Genomic DNA, 21,272 nt, shown 5'->3' on the forward strand with positions numbered 1-21,272 from the left:
CATTACGTAAAAGAATGAGTTGGACAGCGTGGGGCTGTTGATGTGTTAGGCTGCTTCATTAACAGGATTGCGGCTGTGATGCTTTTGGTCTCCAGGGTCAAACGAGGGAAAACTCCCTCACCTTAACTTTGGGATATAAAATTGGGAAGCGACAGGAGGATCAATAATTAGAGAATTTGCTTTGCATTATTTTTATCATCTTTTCCTTCTGTGTTTCCAATAGAGATTGGGCCTTCATTTTCAGCACACTGACAATACCATGTAGTGGTTAAGAGCAATGGAGTCCATTGGTCTGCCTAAGGTAAGCCTTTAAATTTTAGCGAAGAAACTGGCTCAAGGCACTGACTCACTAAGATCCCCTTCCATCTGCTTGAGTATAAACGGTTGCTTACAGTAAGTCTACTGGGAAGGCTAGTTCAGGAAACAAATCTGAAGAGAAGGTAACGCTGAAAGCAGTGACAGTGTCAGTTATGTGCTATTGCTGCCGGTGTGCTTGGGCAGAGGCTGCTGTGGATGACGAGTGCCATGAGTGGAAATGCTCAGGGTGTTTCTCCTGTGGTAACTCAAATGAGGATGCTAGCAGTGTTTTAGCTATATCTTATTGCTAGTACAGGCTCTGGGGGGGGCCTGAAAGGAATATGATTTAAAATGGAAAACTTAAATATTTGCTTCCTTTAGGTTACTATCTCTTATTGCGTCTCTTGCCTCTTCCTCTTAATGTATGTCCTAGTTTCTCTGCCTCTGCCCTGTTTCCAGACTGTCCTTGCATGCTCCAGTGCGTTTGCGTGGCTATGCTGCTCCTCTTCTGCCAGCTGCTTTTTGGGTCACCTTTCAAATTTATCTTCCTCCTTGTGGGTCTTCACTTGTCATCTCCCCCCTCTGCTGTTGTTTCTGGGCACCAGTGAGTCTTGGATAGAAATCCTTTAAAAAAGGGCTGTGTGGAAACACCTACTCTGCTTGTGTGGACATTTCAGCACCCACGCACAGCCTGGGGCAAGTACTACCTCACCAGCAGCTCCCCCAGGGTGCCTGGGTGGGGGTGGCCCTAGCACTGCCCCACGTGCTGTGGGGTCAGGCACAGTGGGGATGCTCAGATGGCTGCCTGAAGAGCTGTAGGGGCTAGTGGCCAGTCACTGTGGGCAAACTCGCTGCAGGTGCCCATAAGCAGAAAAGGGCACCCATGATGATGTAGTAGGTACAGTATCTACTATTCCATACTGCTTGCTTCTGTAATTCTACTGTTCGCTTCTGTAATTCTAAACAATGAAGACTTGTTGCTTAGAAGTTAGGTAACTAGCAGGTGTTGTGTTTGCAGGTGTGTAGAATTGTAACTAGTCTAAATTGTGTATCCTGGAAGCATCGTTAGGCTCTAGTGAAGAATAACCTTGGAAACTATAAACAAACGTGGTCCAAGCATGGCTCAGGGACAAATTGCGACCCTATAAGGTAAAGAGGAAATAAGTTCATGAAGAGTTCACTACCCTGACGACCACCAGAGACCACCCGAGACCCCCAAGGAGACCCTAAAGGCTTTAGTGCGCATGTGTTTAAGATGATGTAATATTATAATTAGTTCTCGGAAATGTAATGAATATGTAAAAGAGAAATTTAAAATATGTATGAGAAGCATGGATATAAACAGAAAGGTGACTAGACCAGGTGTGCTTGATTTGTGGCAAGTCCACCGAGCACCCAGGCCTGAATAAAACAATATCTCTCCTGAGCGTGTGGAATTGGTTACTTGCACGCCGGGCACGAATCCGCTTTTCGGACAACAGTTTTTGGCGACTCTGCCGGGACTGCTGTGAAGCCTTGCCCGGATCGACTTGCTGGCTCTCGGTGGGGAGACCCTGCTCTCTGGACTCCAGTGCGCACCGACCTTTTGGTCGGGGACTCCGTGAGTATTCTCCCCGACCAGAGCAGGTGAGCGACTCAACGGTGCAACGCTAAGGTAAATGAGATATTGTTCTGAAATATAAAATTGTACATGCATGTATTTGGTAAGGAATTGTGGCCACAGGTAAAGAGGTATATTCATATGCGTTTGACAGTGACGACTGGAGTATATGAAGTTGTAGGCGCCAGGGGTAAACCGGTATATTCATATGCGTTTGACAGTGACGACTGGAGTATATGAAGTTGTGGTTAAGAACGTTTTTTTTAGGTAAAGGTATGGGAGCTCAACCATCAAAAGTAACACCTTGTTCCCCCTTAGGATGCATCATTAAACATTGGGGAAAATTTGGGGGTAATCCTTTGAGAAAGGATAAATTAATTGAATATTGTACTAAATGGTGGCCAATGTATAAATTAGAAGATGAGGAAAAATGGCCAGAATTGGGAACCTTGCAATATAATACTGTTTTACAATTAATGTTATGAGGTACCTTATGTAATTTGTTTTTTTTCTTTGAGAAATGATAATGAAATTTGGAAAAAATGTAAACTTTTAGATTTAGATTCTAATGTAATGATGATGATGATGATGGAAAATAAGGAACCAAAAGTGCATTGTTGTTCTGCTTGTAGCATAGGAAAATGATGTTTAAAACTAGGAGAAGAAGAGGAGGATACACAAATGTTAGTACCACCAAATGAAAAGGAAACTTCTGAAACCGAAGCAAGAGGAAGCAATACTTTTAGTCCGATAGCTGGCAGGATTAGAACCCAGCAAGGGTCTGTATTGTTAGCACCCCTTCGCCAGGCAGTGGGCCCAAGAGGGGAGCCAGTATTTGTGAAAGTACCATTTACAACTTCTGATTTAATGAATTGGAAAGAGTTAGCAGGATCATATAGAAAGAATTCTGAAAAGGAGTATAGACCTTTTCAAACAATTATTGAAAATCATAATCCAGATTGGCAAGATATTAAAATTCTTTTGAATAATTTGTTTACTCCTGAAGAAAAGAGGGTAATATTAGAAAAAGCAAATATGGAAAATGAGAGAATAAATGCAAGAGAAGGTCCTGCTCATTTTATGCCAACTCAAGACCCAAATTGGAATCCTAATAGTAATGATGGGAAATTGATGATTAAACAGTATCAACAATTAATTTTGTATGGAGTAAAGAATGGAATACCCTGCCCAAAGAATTTGGCGAAATTGACTCAAATAATTCAATGAAAAACAGAGGACCCATCTGCTTTTTATGAATGTGAGGCCGCTAGGAAATGAACAGACATAGATCCTGAGAGTGATGAGAATAGAGCAATATTTACTACTTTGTTTGTAGGGCAAGTTGCTCCAGATATTCAAAAGAAATTGCAGAAAGTAGATTAAATTACAGGAATGACTATATTATAATAATAGGGAAGAGGAGGAAAAGAAAAATCAGGAAAAAGAAAAAATAAAAAAGACAGGAAACAAAAAGCTGCTATTCTAGCAGCTGCTTTTGTAAATGCCCAAGGATCAGCTGGAGGAAGAGGTAGAAGATATTTGAAAGGAAAAGGTAGAAGAGGTAGAGATATGTTTAAACAATATACCCCATTAGGATTTAATCAATGTGCTGTATGTAAGAAACAGGGACACTGGAAGAGTGAGTGTCCAGAGAACAAAGAAGCAGTCATGACTCAGTCACAGCAGATACCACCTGAAGCTGATTTACTTATGATGGGAGGAGATTCTGAATGATGGGGACCGGGGATAGAAAATGATATTTTCCCAGCTGAGCCCCTGGTTCCAGTAAAGCTGGAAGATGAAGTAGTCGATTTTTTAGTAGATACTGGAGCAAAATATTCTGTTATAAATACATGTAAAGGACCAATGAGTAAATGTAATGTATCTATTGTTGGGGTCACGGGAAAGAAAGAGGTAAGGCCTTTTTTGAAACCTTTAAAATGTAAAATTGGAGGAAAAACATTGATGCATGAATTTTTATATATATGGGAATGCACCATGCCTCTCTTAGGACGGGATTTATTGAATAAATTGGGAGCACAAATTAACTTTAAAAAAAGAAGAATCCAAGTTCATTTTCCTGAAGCTAATGCCTGGCAAGCCCAAGTTTATTTATTACAGACAAACACAGATGAATCTGAAAAAAATTCCAGAAGAGATTAAAGATACAATTTACCCTTTTGTTTGGGCAACAGAGAAACCAGGAAAAGCGAAAAATGTGGAACCGGTAAAAGTTGAATTGAAAACAGGAGTTCGACCGGTAAGAAAGAAACAATATCCTATTAGTATAGAAGCCAGAAAAGGTTTGGAACCAATAATAAATAATTTTCTTAAATATGGACTTTTAAGAGAATGTCAATCTGATTACAATACTCCTATCTGTCCAGTGAAAAAGCCACATAACCAAGGATATAGGCTGGTTCAAGATCAAAGAGCAATAAACCAGTTAGTGGTGGACATTCATCCAGTAGTCCCTAATCCATATACGCTGCTAACAACTATCAATGAATCAAATGCATATTTCTCTGTTATAGATTTGAAAGATGCTTTCTTTTGTATACCTCTGGAAGAAAACAGCCAAAAGATTTTTGCTTTTGAATGGGAAGATCTGTCGACTGGGAGGAGGACTCAGCTCTGCTGGACCTTGCTGCCACAAGGGTTTAAAAATAGCCCAACCATCTTTGGAGCAGCTCTGAATAAAGAACTGGAACAGTGGTCCAATAAGGAAGATCAAATCACCCTCCTTCAGTATGTTGATGACATCCTATTGGGAGCAGATACTACTGAGATCTGCAAAGAAAAGACTGTTAGCCTCCTAAACTTTTTGGGAATGGCCGGGTATAGGGTGTCAGAGAAGAAAGCACAAATTGCAAAACAAACTGTAATTTATTTGGGGTTTGAGATTTCCCAAGGACAGCGAAGATTGGGAAATGGTAGAAAAGAAGCCATTTGCAGGATGGCACCCCCACAATCCAAAAGAGAGTTGAGAGGATTTCTAGGAATGGCTGGATGGTGTCGCCTTTGGATTCCAAATTATGGTTTGATGGCAAAACCATTGTATGAGGCAACCAAAGGCCCTGAAGAAAATCCTGCTCTTTAATGCCAAGTGAAAGAGAGAGTGATCTTAACCATAATTGTTTATAAGTCATTGAACAGGTATATGCCAGCAGGCCAGATCTGAAAGATGTCCCTCTCCAAACTCCGGATGAAGAATTATTTACTGATGCAAGCGGCTTTGTTGTAAAAAGAGAAAGGAGGGCTGGCTATGCCGTGGTAACTTTAACTGAAGATCGAGAAGTAAAAGCATTACCTCCAAATACATCCGTCCAGACAGCAAAAATTATAACCCTGACAAAAGCCTTAAATTTGGCTAAAGGTAAAAGAGTCAACATCTATACAGATTCTAAATATGCTTTTGGAGTTGTGCATGCTCATGGAGCAATATGGAAGGAACGAAGACTTTTGTCTGCCAGTGGTACCCTTATAAAATATGAAACAAAGATTTTAAATTTGTTAGAAACAGTACAGAAACCTAAAGAAGTTGCAGTGATTCATTCTAAGGCTCATCAAAAAGGGACTCAAAAGTAATACAAGGAAATCAGAAAGCAGATGAGGCTGCTAAATGTGTAGCATTAAATACTATGATTTATGTTTTAATTCCATCAAAAGAAATTGAGGTGGAATCCCCAAATTATAGTGAAAAAGAAAATAAATTAGCTATGCTATTACATTGTAAGAAGAATGATCAAGGATGGTGGATAACTTCACATGGACAATGTATAGTAACCCCTGAAATTATGAAGAAATTAATGGTCAAAACCCATGCTGAAACACATATGGGAGCAGAGGCAATGGTGGAATCAGTAAAACGATATGCGACAGGAACTAAAATGTTATTGATTGCTAAAAGTGTGAGTAATAAATGTGAAATTTGTCTTAGGAACAATCCGAAAATACAAATCCGACCCCCTCCTGGAGAGGTAAGGAAAGGCATAACTCCCGGTGAATATTGGCAAATAGATTTTTCAGAGTTACTGCGATGTAACCAATACCGATATCTATTGGTATTGGTAGATACCTTCTCTGGATGGCCGGAAGCTTTCCCGTGTCGAACCAACAAGGCAAAAGAGGTTGTGAAACATTTGTTGAAAGAAATAATTTCAAGGTTTGGAGTCCCTTTAGGAATGTCCTCTGATAGAGGCCCACATTTTGCAGCGGAGGTTATTAAAAATGTGAGGAACCAAATATTAAAGAAACAAATTCCTAAAATATATCCAGAAGCTCAGTGGAAATAGATTGAAGCTTTACCATTTGCCTTGTTAAGAATTAAGGTGACCCCGAGAGTTAGAGAAAAAGTAAGTTTATTTGAAATTTTGTATGGTAAACCTAATGATCCTTAATCTAACAGGAAGATCTAAACAAATGCATGTAATAGGAGAAAAATGTTACACCAGAATAAAAAAAAATATATATCCTAAACTGTGGACATCTATACCTAAGGGACCATTGAAATTAACTTTAAGGCGTACTTGATGAGTTATCAGAGATGTTGTTAAATTATTTCTGATATTTAAAATATTTATTGTTAGAAAAAAAAAAACCAAGTTAATTAAAAAATTGTAGTTTTAGAATAGAAAATATAAAGCCTGTTGATATTAATTATGACGATCAGTAAAGTTGAATCCTAATTTCTATTGCCAAAATAAGATAGAAATTCCAAATTTAAATTGGCACAGACAATTGTTCTTATTTGCAATACTGATCATCATCTTAATTATAATTATTTGTTGTATGATTTAATGTATGTCTTTTTGTAGACCAAATGCTTATAAGTAAATGATGTGAGACTCATGATGCTCAACATCATAAGTCTCAAAGGGGGGAATTGATGTAGTAGGTACAGTATCTACTATTCCATACTGCTTGCTTCTGTAATTCTACTGTTCGCTTCTGTAATTCTAAACAATGAAGACTTGTTGCTTAGAAGTTAGGTAACTAGCAGGTGTTGTGTTTGCAGGTGTGTAGAATTGTAACTAGTCTAAATTGTGTATCCTGGAAGCATCGTTAGGCTCTAGTGAAGAATAACCTTGGAAACTATAAACAAACGTGGTCCAAGCATGGCTCAGGGACAAATTGCGACCCTATAAGGTAAAGAGGAAATAAGTTCATGAAGAGTTCACTACCCTGACGACCACCAGAGACCACCCGAGACCCCCAAGGAGACCCTAAAGGCTTTAGTGCGCATGTGTTTAGGATGATGTAATATTATAATTAGTTCTCGGAAATGTAATGAATATGTAAAAGAGAAATTTAAAATATGTATGAGAAGCATGGATATAAACAGAAAGGTGACTAGACCAGGTGTGCTTGATTTGTGGCAAGTCCACCGAGCACCCAGGCCTGAATAAAACAATATCTCTCCTGACGTGTGGAATTGGTTACTTGCACGCCGGGCACGAATCCGCTTTTCGGACAACAATGACTGCCTTCAGAAATTGCTGTAGAGATGGGGAGGGTCCTGCCTCTCCCAGGTGTCCTGGTTTTGGCCGGGATAGGGTTAAATTTCTTCCTAGTGCTGTGTTTTGGATTTAGTACGAGGAGAATGTTGATAACACACTGATGTTTTCAGTTGTTGCTAAGTGCCCTCCTAGTCCAAGGACAGCTCCCGTGCCTACTGACTGAGCTAGGTACACAAGATGGGAGGGAACATAATCAGGACAGCCAGCCCAGCTGGCTAATGGGGTATTCCATACCATGTGACGTCATGCTCAGTATATGAAGGGTAGGCGTGATCCAGGAAGTACCGATCGCTACTTGGTTATCGGTCAGCGCGGGTGGTGAGCAATTGCATTGTGCATCACTAATTTTGTATATTTTATCATTATCATTATTATTTTCCTTTTTTTTCCCTGTTTTATTAAACTGTCTTTATCTCAACCCACGAGTTTTTTCTCACTCTTACCCTTCCGATTCTCTCCCCGTCCCATTGGGGGGTGGGGGGAGTGAGTGAGCGGCTGCGTGGTATTTGGCTGCCTGCCAGGTTAAACCGCGACAGTCCTTTTTGGCGCCCAACGTGGGGCTCGAAGGGTTGAGATAACGACACATCTGACCCGAACGGGTTAAAACAAATTTGTTATAGGCATTCATTATATCAATTTAGTACTCGATGTTCACAATGTTGATTTATTTGCTCTCAGAGTTTTTGGATCTGTTCTTGCAGTTGTGGTATATAGCACCTTACTGGCTGTCTATACTGCTGATTATCAGTTTTTATGTGGGGTTGGTCATCTCTGGGAAATGGATTAAGGTCATTGCTTTGCTATACTGTGTGACCTGGCTTTATGTTATGATAAAATTATTGGTTACGAGCCTGTACTCAGCACTGCCATCATTCCTGTTCTTCAGGAGCTATCTTTTGGAAACTATTAATAATTACACTTTTTACGTCTTCACCTCAGAGGATGAATTTAGGGGGGAGACAGGATGGGACACTTTCTCCCACTTGTTCACCTTCCCCTCCATATCTTCAGAAACTCCTTTTTCTTCTATCCTCTTCATGAAGACGTCTACAATATTCCCTGAGAATTTTGAATATCCTTGGGATGTTCAAACGAGCATGTTCATATTGCTATGTCTTCTGAATGTGGTTCAGGCCTTGTTTAGAGTTAAACAACTATTCAGGAATACTGTCCAGAGATCAACCCCAGCAACAGATACAGTGACTACTCAAACCCCCACGACAGGCACTGTAGCTCCTTCAACCCGCACGGCAACCACTGTGGCTACTCAAACCCCTGCGACAGGCACCGTGGCTACTTCAACCCCCACAACAACCACTATGGCTACTCAGACCCCGGCAACAGTCACTACAGTTACCCCAACCCCCGCAACAGGCACTGCAGCTACCCAAACCCTCGCGACGGGTACTACAGCTGAACCAGAGGACCAACCGTCGCTGGTATCCGTCGCCCCTGTACAGAAGAAGAAATCTTTGAAGCGGAAGTCAGGTCGTGTAGAAAAGGATGATGGAAAAGCAGGGCCATCACGAGGAGGGGAGGAGGAAGAGGAAGAACTCATAAACGAGACGGAAACCACCCGATCCCTATCCCTGAATGAGTTGCGAGATATGCGGAAAGATTTCGGCCGTCGTCCAGGCGAGCATATTGTTACCTGGCTGCTCCGATGCTGGGATAATGGGGCCAGTAGCCTGGAATTAGAGGGGAAGGAGGCCAAACAACTGGGATCCCTTGCTAGGGAAGCAGGTATTGACAAAGCAATTGGAAAAGGGACACAGGTCCTCAGCCTCTGGAGGCGACTGCTGTCAGGCGTAAAGGAAAGGTATCCCTTCAAGGAAGATGTTATATATCGCCTAGGCAAATGGACCCCTATGGAGAGAGGTATCCAGTACCTGAGAGAACTAGGCGTGCTGGAGGTGGTTTATAGTGACCTGGATGACCCCCTAACACCCAAAGATCCAGATGACGTCCAGTGCACGCGACCCATGTGGCGGAAGTTGGTACGGAGCGCACCAGCATCGTATGCCAGTTCGTTGGCAGTACTGTGCTGGAAAGAGGAAGAAGCACCAACGGTGGATGAGGTGGTTAACAGACTTCGGGATTTTGAAGAAACTATCTCCTCCTCCCTTGTCTCGGCTGTAGAGAAACTATCCCGAGAGGTCCAGCAACTCAAAGAGGATATGTCTTATTCCCCACCTGTACGGACCAGTATCTCAGCCATTAGGAGTCAGCGTTTTTCTCCTCAAGAGAGAGGATATAGAAAGTACACACCACGGGGCACCCTGTGGTTTTACCTGCGTGACCACGGAGAGGACATGAGGCAGTGGGATGGAAAACCTACCTTCATCCTAGAGGCACGTGTACGTGAGTTGCAAGGAAAAACAATCACACAAGGGGGTTCTCCCAGGAAAAATGCTGCTCCAGTTGTCAGGAAAAACCTGTCTCACGACGGTCCAGTTTCCAGTGAACAGTTCCCCAGACAGAGTAGAAGGGCTGATCTTACTTTGGATTGTAATTGCAATGAAGAAATTCTTGACTCACGTTTGCAAGAAGTGAGAGATGGATACTATGACCAGAACTAGAGGGGCCCTGCCTCCAGCCAGGTGGAGGAAAGGGACAACCGGGTTTACTGGACTGTGTGGATTCGATGGCCTGGCACATCAGACCCACAGGAGTATAAGGCTCTCGTAGACACCGGTGCACAGTGTACCCTGATGCCATCAGGCTATAAAGGGGCAGAACCCATTTGTATTTCTGGAGTGACAGGGGGATCCCAAGAGTTAACTGTATTGGAGGCCGAAGTGAGCCTGACCGGGAATGAGTGGCAGAAGCACCCCATTGTGACTGGCCCAGAGGCTCCGTGCATCCTTGGCATAGACTACCTCAGGAGAGGGTATTTTAAGGACCCAAAAGGGTACCGGTGGGCTTTTGGTATAGCTGCCCTGGAGACGGAGGAAATTAAACAGCTGTCCACCTTGCCCGGTCTCTCAGAGGATCCTTCTGTTGTGGGGTTGCTGAGGGTTGAAGAACAACAGGTACCAATCGCTACCACAACAGTGCACCGGCGACAATACCGCACCAACCGAGACTCTTTGATCCCCATCCATGAGCTGATTCGTCGACTGGAGAGCCAAGGAGGGATCAGCAAGACTCGCTCACCCTTCAACAGTCCCATATGGCCAGTGCGAAAGTCCAATGGAGAGTGGAGACTAACAGTAGATTACCGTGGCCTGAACGAAGTCACGCCGCCACTGAGTGCTGCCGTGCCGGACATGCTAGAACTTCAATACGAACTGGAGTCAAAGGCAGCCAAGTGGTACGCCACAATTGACATTGCTAATGCCTTCTTCTCCATCCCTTTGGCGGCAGAGTGCAGGCCACAGTTTGCTTTCACTTGGAGGGGCGTCCAGTACACCTGGAACCGACTGCCCCAGGGGTGGAAACACAGCCCTACCATTTGCCATGGACTGATCCACACCGCACTGGAACAGGGTGAGGCTCCAGAACACCTGCAGTACATTGACGACATCATCATATGGGGCAACACAGCAGAAGAAGTTTTTGAGAAAGGGAAGAAAATAATTCAAATCCTTCTGAAATCTGGTTTTGCCATAAAACAAAGTAAGGTCAAGGGACCTGCACAGGAGATCCAGTTTTTAGGAATAAAATGGCAAGATGGACGTCGTCAGATCCCAACAGATGTGATCAATAAAATAACAGCCATGTCTCCACCAACTAACAAAAAGGAAACGCAAGCTTTCTTAGGCGTTGTGGGTTTTTGGAGAATGCATATTCCAAATTACAGTCAGATCGTAAGCCCTCTCTATCAAGTGACCAGGAAGAAGAACGACTTCAAATGGGGCCCTGAGCAACGACAAGCCTTTGAACAAATTAAACAGGAGATAGTTCAGGCAGTAGCCCTTGGGCCAGTCCGGGCAGGACAAGATGTAAAGAATGTGCTCTACACCGCAGCCGGGGAGAATGGCCCTACCTGGAGCCTCTGGCAGAAAGCACCAGGGGAGACTCGAGGTCGACCCCTGGGGTTCTGGAGTCGGGGATACAGAGGATCCGAGGCCCGCTACACTCCAACTGAGAAGGAGATATTGGCAGCATATGAAGGGATTCAAGCTGCTTCGGAAGTGGTTGGTACTGAAGCACAGCTCCTCCTGGCACCCCGACTGCCGGTGCTGGGCTGGATGTTCAAAGGGAGGGTCTCCTCCACACATCATGCAACCGATGCTACGTGGAGTAAGTGGGTCGCACTGATCACACAACGGGCCCGAATAGGAAACCCCAGTCGCCCAGGAATCTTGGAGGTGATCAGGAACTGGCCAGAAGGCAAAGATTTTGACATATCCACAGAGGAGGAGGTGATACATGCTGAAGAAGCCCCACTGTATAATAAACTACCAGAAAATGAGAAGCAATATGCTCTGTTCACTGATGGGTCCTGTCGCCTTGTGGGAAAACATCGGAGATGGAAAGCTGCTGTATGGAGTCCTATACGCCAAGTTGCAGAAACTGCTGAAGGAGAAGGTGAATCGAGTCAGTTTGCAGAGGTGAAAGCCATCCAGCTGGCCTTGGACATTGCTGAACGAGAAAAATGGCCAGTACTTTATCTCTATACTGACTCATGGATGGTGGCAAATGCCCTGTGGGGGTGGTTGCAGCAATGGAAGCAGAACAACTGGCAGCGCAGAGGTAAACCCATCTGGGCTGCCGCGTTGTGGCAAGATATTGCTGCCCGGGTAGAGAACCTGACTGTAAAAGTACGTCACGTAGATGCTCACGTACCCAAGAGTCGGGCTACTGAGGAACATCAAAATAACGAGCAGGTGGACCAGGCTGCTAAGATTGAAGTGGCTCAGGTGTATTTGGACTGGCAACATAAGGGTGAACTATTTATAGCTCGGTGGGCCCATGACGCGTCAGGCCATCAAGGAAGAGATGCAACATATAGATGGGCTCGTGATCGAGGGGTGGACTTGACCATGGACGCTATTGCACAGGTTATCCACGAATGTGAAACGTGCGCTGCAATCAAACAAGCCAAGCGAGTAAAGCCTCTTTGGTATGGGGGACGATGGTTGAAATATAAATATGGGGAGGCTTGGCAGATTGATTATATCACGCTCCCACAAACCCGACACGGTAAGCGCTATGTGCTCACCATGGTGGAAGCAACCACCGGATGGCTGGAAACATATCCTGTGCCCCATGCCACTGCCCGGAACACCATCCTGGGCCTTGAAAAGCAAGTCCTGTGGCGACATGGCACCCCAGAAAGAATTGAGTCAGACAACGGGACTCACTTCCGAAACGCCCTCATAGACACCTGGGCCAAAGAGCATGGCATTGAGTGGATCTATCACATCCCCTACCATGCACCAGCCTCCGGGAAAATCGAACGATACAATGGACTGCTAAAAACTACGCTGAGAGCAATGGGTGGTGGGACATTCAAACATTGGGATACACATTTAGCAAAGGCCACCTGGTTAGTCAATACCAGGGGATCTGCCAATCGAGCTGGCCCTGCCCAATCAAGACTCTTACGTACTGTAGATGGAGATAAAGTCCCTGTCGTGCATATGAGAAATATGCTGGGGAAGACAGTCTGGGTTACTGCTGCCTCTGGCAAGGGAAAACCCATCCGTGGGATTGCTTTTGCTCAAGGACCTGGGTACACTTGGTGGGTGATGCGAAAGGATGGGGAGGTCCGGTGTGTACCTCAAGGGGATTTGATTTTGGGTGAAAATAGCCAGTGAACTGAATTTTGATGTCAACTGTTACATGATATTGTATGTCATTATTTCTATGATATAGCAGTGGTATAGCAGTGAAAATCACCCAGATTAGTGAAGAATGAACTAACTCCGATGAAACCGAGCGAAGTGCAACGATGATAGAACTGGACGAGCGCAGCAGTACCGAAATGAGAACTGGCTTCAGGATGCAACGGCCCAACACCGCACACCATCTCTTCGGCCCTGAAAGACTGTTATAACAGATGGAGCCCAAAGTCATGGACTAAATGAACTCAGTGGACATTTTAGAGGGATAGTCCATAGACCGAGGGAATGATATCTGTGCGTGCATATATATATATATGTGTGTATATATAAAGAAAGATAGTGGTGGTTAATTGAAATGTATTAAAAAGATGTGAGACCTAAGCACGACGTAAATGGTATGGAATAAGGGGTGGATACTGTCCTGGTTTTGGCCGGGATAGGGTTAAATTTCTTCCTAGTGCTGTGTTTTGGATTTAGTACGAGGAGAATGTTGATAACACACTGATGTTTTCAGTTGTTGCTAAGTGCCCTCCTAGTCCAAGGACAGCTCCCGTGCCTACTGACTGAGCTAGGTACACAAGATGGGAGGGAACATAATCAGGACAGCCAGCCCAGCTGGCTAATGGGGTATTCCATACCATGTGACGTCATGCTCAGTATATGAAGGGTAGGCGTGATCCAGGAAGTACCGATCGCTACTTGGTTATCGGTCAGCGCGGGTGGTGAGCAATTGCATTGTGCATCACTAATTTTGTATATTTTATCATTATCATTATTATTTTCCTTTTTTTTCCCTGTTTTATTAAACTGTCTTTATCTCAACCCACGAGTTTTTTCTCACTCTTACCCTTCCGATTCTCTCCCCGTCCCGCTGGGGGTGGGGGGAGTGAGTGAGCGGCTGCGTGGTATTTGGCTGCCTGCCAGGTTAAACCGCGACACCAGGTCAGGTACTTCTTTTTGCTAACTTGAGTCCTCTGTTCAGCTGGCTGATTTCCACCCTGCCATTCCTTCTCCGAAAGGTTTTGCTTCTGCTGCAGAGGAGGGACATGGCCAAAAGCTTTCCTGAGTCTCTCTCCCAAAGCTGTTGTGAGCAAATGATGAAGAGGGCACTGTGCTCCTGACTTGGTCTTGTCCTATTAACTGTGGGACAGTGCAGCCCTGAGTGTCCAGCCTGGGCTGGAAGCACACTGCCAATTCTCATGGTTAGCCAAGTCTTATTTTATTTTTGTGGAGAAACAGTGTTTAGTGACTGGGACCAAGGCCAGGAACAAATTAATGGTAGAACCAGAACTGGAACTTATGATGTGCCTTTTTGGCTAAACTGCTTAATATTCCTTTATCTGAATCTCTTTCTCTGTAAATGATGTATTTACACAGTTGGGGTGTTGGCGATTAAAATTTTGCATTTTTAAACCATACTTGACAGGTTTGGTTCACAATGAGGATTTGCAAATTGTAACTGCATCCCAGGTTTTGGGTGTCTGTAGGAGGACAAAACCTACTGGCTGAGCTCGTGCCAAAGGACCTTTTCTAAATATCTTGATGGAATGCTGTCTATATTCCTTATTTTTCCTTCTATTAAGTAACTTTTACGCTTTATTAAACTCTCCTTATGAAAACTACTGATAAAGTTAAAATAACATTGGAAGACACTTGATTCATAACTGTATAGAAATAACAGCTGAACTTCTAGAAGTCCAAGGTATGGTTCTGCAGAGAGCCCATTTTAGCTACTCTTCTGCCCAGTAATATGTCTTCTCCTTTAACTGTGTGTTCTTTGTTTTTTAGATCTTTTATCCAGAGACTACAGATGTCTATGATAAGAAAAACATCCCTAGGATGATATATTGCATTCACGCTCTAAGGTAACTGGTAATGGGAGTAAAAGTTAAAGTAACTGCTAAATCTAGGAGTGTAAGTCTTGAATGGCTTTAGGGTAACCAGTATGTCGCAATCTGTCAGAATTTACAAGTTCATTAATTTAAAGTTGGAGACAAGTCCAACTTTGTCAGAAATATTGGGCAAATTATTTCCAAAATAGAAACGGACTACTGAATTTAGTGCAGACATCCCCCCCTCAATGTGTACACTCCCTCACAAAGTACATGTATCATTTCAAAATACATACTAAGACAGAAATCAAATAAATTAACAAAACCTTAACAAAATATTAGCATAACAATGGGGCAGAGGTGCTGATCAGAGTGAAAATGATGATGAACTGACATACTTCTTCCCCAAAAGAGGAACGAATAATTACTGTATTCTGAGGTCATTTATGTGAAAATTAACATTTTCCAAGCTTTTAAAGTTCTGAGCAACTTGATTTTGAACATAGTCAGGAAGGCTTTGAGCACATAACTGAAGTAGAGCTTAAGATTTTTTTTTTGTCCTGCCTTAAGGATTTCCTTGATGTTTAGCACTAAAAGTACTGAACATCTGTCTCATGGTGTCTCTGGTGTGAGGGGCAGTGTTGTTGGCAGACAGCTCCTCCCTCTTGTGGTTCTCCCAGCTCATTTTCTGCACATGGAGACCTTTTTCCTTTCATTACTTACTTATGAGGCTTGCAGAGAATATAGTTAACTTACACACCAAACACTCTTCTACGTTCCTAATGGCGTTCAAAGGCACATCAGCTGCCCCAGGGCTTATAGGTCAGAAAATATTCAATATGTGCTGTAATTGAAATTTTTTACGGTCTAATCCTTGAAATGATGTGCCCCACTCTTGCACTCTGCTATTTGCGCTTACTGCCGATAATAGGGCATACCACCAAAATTCATGATATTTTTTCAAATGCTGGGTGTTTGGAGTTGGGAGCCCTGGTATTGTCTTTTCAGCTCTGACAAGTGTTGCCACTTGAAATTATTATGCCTGGTGTAATATTAATTGGACAGTATCACCAGGACTGTATGAGGATAGCTCTCACCTAAAACTTTGTAGTGTGGTCTTTTCTGTCAGCGAGTGTCTTGTGTAAGCTTGAAGCTATTTCTTGAAGTAGATGTATGGGGCTCTAATATTAACCAGCTCAGGCTGAAACAGTGGGCTGTGTGCCCCTCTGGCCATGTTATGGGCCAGCTCAGATGTTTTGCAGGAGGTAGAACACCACAATGAGGTTTTCCAATATTTGCTTGCTCATGTGTGGAGGACAACTTTATCGACTGTGGATTTGAATGCTACATGAACAATAAGCCATCCATTAGATACCTTAAGATCTGCCTAATCTTTGCAATGACAATAACCCTTCATCTTGAACTGAGTTTTGCAATGGGTTGACCTTTGGTAGTTTTCCTTTCTCCATCTTGTCATGCCCCAGGATTTATGCTAGTATCAGAACTGGTCTGTGTTGTCTCAGCTTTCACTTCCAAGTTTGTCTTGTTTAAATTACTTTTCCTTGCTGCATATCAACACAAAGCTATAACTCCATACTTATGAGCTGTTATCTTAGAAATGGACTTCATATGCATCAAATGTGTCATGCCACACTGAAGGGGAATAGGCCTGCAATGTTTCAGCTTATAATGCTTTCCCATGGCAGTGTAGGGCCCTGCACCTGCATCACATGCACGATGTAAGAATTAAAGAAACAATTGTTGAGCTTCATTTATTTCCATGCCTTTTCCTAAAATGCAAGTTGTAAAAGTGTCTTTCAAATCAGACTCCAGTGTCAGTATTGAATTGCACACAGCCTACATTGAAAGCAGGCCGGGAAACAACAGAATTAAGGACAGGGCGCTTGCTTGGCCAGCAGTGTTCCCCATTGGGTTGGCATCAGAGGAACCCTGAGCTGCAGGAATACAGTTCTGTTCCCCTTCTGCCGTTGCTGTAACTATTGACCTGCTGGCATCTGTCCCCCTGGCTCCATGCCATGCACCCCACCTGCTCTGCTCTGGGTTTGTCAGAGCATCCTCTCCAGGGAATCAGTACAGGGTTCACTGACCCTAGAAAAGTCCATGTCCCTGTTGTTCTCAGGGTCCAGCACTACAGCATCTAGAAACAGCAATTGCAAGCAAGCTTTTCCCCTTTGCAGTTGTAGCATGTGCATGTGACAACTATATGAAGAATCACCATTGGGTTTAAATGCTAAATTCTAATACATCTTGGAGCACATGCTCAAGTTTCAAAGGCTTATAACTTGGGGAAAATACTTTCTCCAAGAGGCAAAGGGTTGACCTACTTTCCATTCTTTCTTAGTTGTTACCAAGTCATTACTCCAAAGCATCATGATTCTTGAGCTTTCCAACAAAACTATGTGAACATAGTTCACAGATAGGATATCCTATCTTATTCCCATTCTTGGAAATCCTGAAGCCATCTTCAGCTGAGATTTTTTCCTAAATGAATTCATTTAAGCACAATCAGCGTGCATAATTTAAGTGCTTAAAACTGATAAGATTATAAATAATTGCCCCTTTAGTAAGAAGTATGAAATAGCCTTAACTGTAAGTAGTGGAAGCAAAAAGCTCCATCTATCCAAAGGGTCTATTTGATGTCTGAAATGTTAATATTTCATAGGGAAAGTCTTTGGTTATTTGGGGTTTTGCTGATCTTTGAGCAGCTAGAGGGCCTGAAGATAGGATTTGACTCTAAGTGAAATGATTTAAATATATTTTTAGGATATGTCCTGGTTCAAGCTTGAAATGAAGACCATTGCCCTTACAGTATGTGAAACAACTTGCACTGTCAAATACAGCACTGCTCTGGCCAGGAAGGAGTGACTTAGCAAACAATTTCCTAGATTCCTGTTGAATATAATTACCCTCTTGCTTTTCTCCTGTTGAAACATCAATACTTAGCCAGACTTGAAAAATACAAAGGCATAGTTCTCATTTCTTGCACCATTTTTCTTATGAAAGCTGATTTGGATTTGGTCCTGGACTAACTGAGGTTAAGAACTGCTTCATTTAAATTAAAATATTAACAGTGATTCTTGTTCCTAAATAGTAGTGCTTATGAGATTTTTTTTTCCCTTGTAAATATTTAGTTTTCATATAATCTTTGCAAGCAGATCACTGCTACATCCTGGACAAACTATCCCTCTGAAGTTGGACATCTTAAAAACATTGTTTTCCTAGGAAGTAGTGGAATAAGAAGCATATGTTTTAAAGTGCACTATTTTCAGATCTGTTTTTATGGTATGTTATACATGAGCTAAGCTTAAAACAAGACATAGGAACCTCTGGCTGATATGAACTGCAGTTCTGTATGGGTGATGCAAAGGGAACTTCACCTGGGAACTGCCCTTTCCCCTTTGTTTATCCCCTGCTCCTGATGCCTCATATCCAGCTTTCTTAACCCTAGGCCTTCTGCTTTTGATTTTATGTGGGTTCCCTGAGGTTCGAGTTACATCTATAAAAGCATTAAGCAAGCTGTTTCAAGTGGAAATTATACCTTAATACAGAGTAGGAGTGTCTTTGTGTTCCCTGCAAGACTCAAAGCACATTTTCAGCACCACCTTGTGGTTAATAAGTTTATCCAAACAAAGGAGTGTAGGAAGTAACGCACATGGCTCAACATCCTCCTGGAAGTGCTGAACAGCAAAAACATGAGTCTCTAATGTTCATACTTTTAATGCTCATTTTTTTCTGCATCTCCTTAGTGTGGTGACCCCCAAAAAAACCAGCGTAGCCCCGTGATGCTGCTGATCTCCATAACTGTTGGTACGACACCTAGCACTTCAGCCAGGACTGCATCCCTGCCTTGAACTTAGAGTAAAATCTCTTTAAAAGCCTACAAGGAAAGACTGTCAGGCAGTTTAGGATAAAGGAGGGAGCTGGTTTATTACTACAGGCATGTAGGTTGTTTTCCTGCTATAGCTAACTTGCATTTAAGACTGCTTTGAAAGGTGAGAATGGCAGCGGCAATGATTTGAGGGGCTGCAGCAGTTGTCAAAAGAGTGTCAGTCTACATGAGATGTGCTATTGTGTCAATCCAGGTTGTGACAGGGCAGAGGAGTAGCTGCAGTAGCATGGAAGATGAAATGCTGATTCTTTGTGCTCTGAAATAAATGACAGCTACAAATACTTGCTTTGAAATCTCATCCTGCAATTTGCTAGTACAAAAAAAAAAAAAAAACAAACCCCACCCCCACAGAAAACAAAGGGAAATGTGCATTGCGGCTTGGGGTTTTTGCTTGAGGGGCATGTTTGCAATGTATGAAGTTGTAGGTGAAGCAACTTAAAAAAGAGGTGCAAAATAATCCTTTTGGAGGAACACGTTATTTGTCTTGTTTTTAAAATCTACCTTCTGAGAGTTGATTCCTGCTCACAACTCACTTGTTCATGGAGTTTCACTGATAAATTATAGAAGCCCCAGTCTTTTGCAGATAAATACATGCCTTGTGTTTGGAAGATATTGAGAAAAATATGTATTTACTCAGCTGTTTTTCAAATACCACCCCAGAGCTCTATGAATAACAAGCATAGATTTTTCATGCTATATTGAAACAAATATTTGTTCCTGGATAGCACTTTTACATTGAGCTTGCTTCATTTTCCAAAAGCGAAATAGTTAATGACTCAAGTATATTTGAGAGGGGCTTGGATGGGCTTTTACAGGTCCTTGGTCCTCTACACTTAGTAAGAAGGGTGTCAGTGATTTGTGTGTCTTACATTATTACATCCTTATAATTAATAGCTGAAGTCAAAACAGTACACAGATCCAAAGCTATAAGCAGTACTAAAGTGCATCTGCATCTTGATTTTTTTTTTCTTCTAATACTAGGTTTTGAATTTCTTTAATTATCTTCCACTAAGATTTTCTACTTGTTTACACTTTCCCTGTGATCTGATATACACTGATAGTGCCTCTTAGAGATGCTTCTTTGAAACATCAAGTCAAAAAAGACTTGTCTTTCTGTAAGACTTAAAATACAGCATAAAGAAATTTGTAGGGTTAAGTTTATTCTGTATTTGCCCATGAAAGTCAAGGGTTAAAGGACAAGCTTCACAGTGATAGTTATTCTAATAAAAACACTTTTCTCTTGTACAGAAAGCGAACACTTCAACAACATGCAGGACTTTAAATTCTAATATTTTTCTTTGCAGTTTATATCTGTTCAAACTAGGATTAGCACCACAGATCCAAGACCTACTGGGAAAAGTAGACTTTACAGGTAATAAACCGCTTATCTAATCATATGTTAGATAGTTTCTTCACCCAGTAAATCTGCTAACATTGTGCATATTTTCTATTATGGTCTTTCTCCTCCCACAAGGTTGTCCTGAACACATCCTAATTAAATAAGTGGGAGGCTGCTATTTTTTTAATGAATGTAAATCTTTGAAGGACAAAAAGGAGTGAATTTGCATGGAATACTTGTCATATCTTAGATTCCTTCAACATGGGGAGGAAAAACTGCTAAGAATTCCTGGCCACAAGCGCTTTCAAAAACATTGCACTCGTATTTGTAGGTATGGTGATTCATAATGAAATTCTTATGACTTTCTCTGATAACATTTCTTTTATGTGAACAGAGGAAGAAATCAGCAACATGCGGAAGGAGCTAGAGAAGTACAGTATACAGATGCCATATTTTAATAAAATTGGTGGGATTCTGGCCAGTGAATTATCAGTGGATGAAGCTGTGTGTAAGTGTGGCTCTTGTTCTGTTTTCTACTAAATAATTTGACGGAATGCCAACAAAATATTTTCTGTCTGTGTTTTAATTCATCTAGTTTGCCACCTCTAAATAACAAGAAATGCAAGCAAGTTTTCATTGACTATCACACTGTATTATTGTTACAAGGCCTTTTGCAATTTTTCAGTCTGAATTTTTGAGCATCTCCATTGATCCATAGGAAGTGCTACCAGAAACAGATTTCTTACCAGCTTTTGCATGGGTTTAATGTTTTGGTAGCTAGTGCTCCTCTAGAATGACTAATTGAGCTCTGTGTGTGCCTCTGCACTATAGGGGGTACAGTGGAGACAGCCATGAGAATAAGGTATCTTCTCTGTGTCCCCTTCCTGTGTTGGGCTCTTGCAGTTTTCCTCAAACACCAGATCAGGTTGCTGTGAGGACAAGGCACTGTTCCAGATAGACAACTTTCTGATGTATGGTGGTGC

At 42.4% G+C, this 21,272-nt stretch overlaps 1 long non-coding RNA gene across 1 annotated transcript; it reads left to right on the plus strand.

The window, feature by feature from the left end:
- The first annotated feature begins 229 nt into the window (after positions 1 to 229).
- On the plus strand, positions 230 to 20,706 carry LOC142074885 (uncharacterized). The gene is made up of 4 exons (XR_012670736.1): positions 230 to 301; positions 14,997 to 15,073; positions 20,255 to 20,322; positions 20,684 to 20,706. It is a non-coding gene; the product is annotated as an uncharacterized LOC142074885 (long non-coding RNA).
- The last annotated feature ends 566 nt before the right edge of the window (positions 20,707 to 21,272 follow it).

The sequence above is a fragment of the Calonectris borealis genome, chromosome W (genome assembly GCF_964195595.1).
Source record: "Calonectris borealis chromosome W, bCalBor7.hap1.2, whole genome shotgun sequence".
Taxonomy (NCBI): Eukaryota; Metazoa; Chordata; class Aves; order Procellariiformes; family Procellariidae; genus Calonectris; species Calonectris borealis.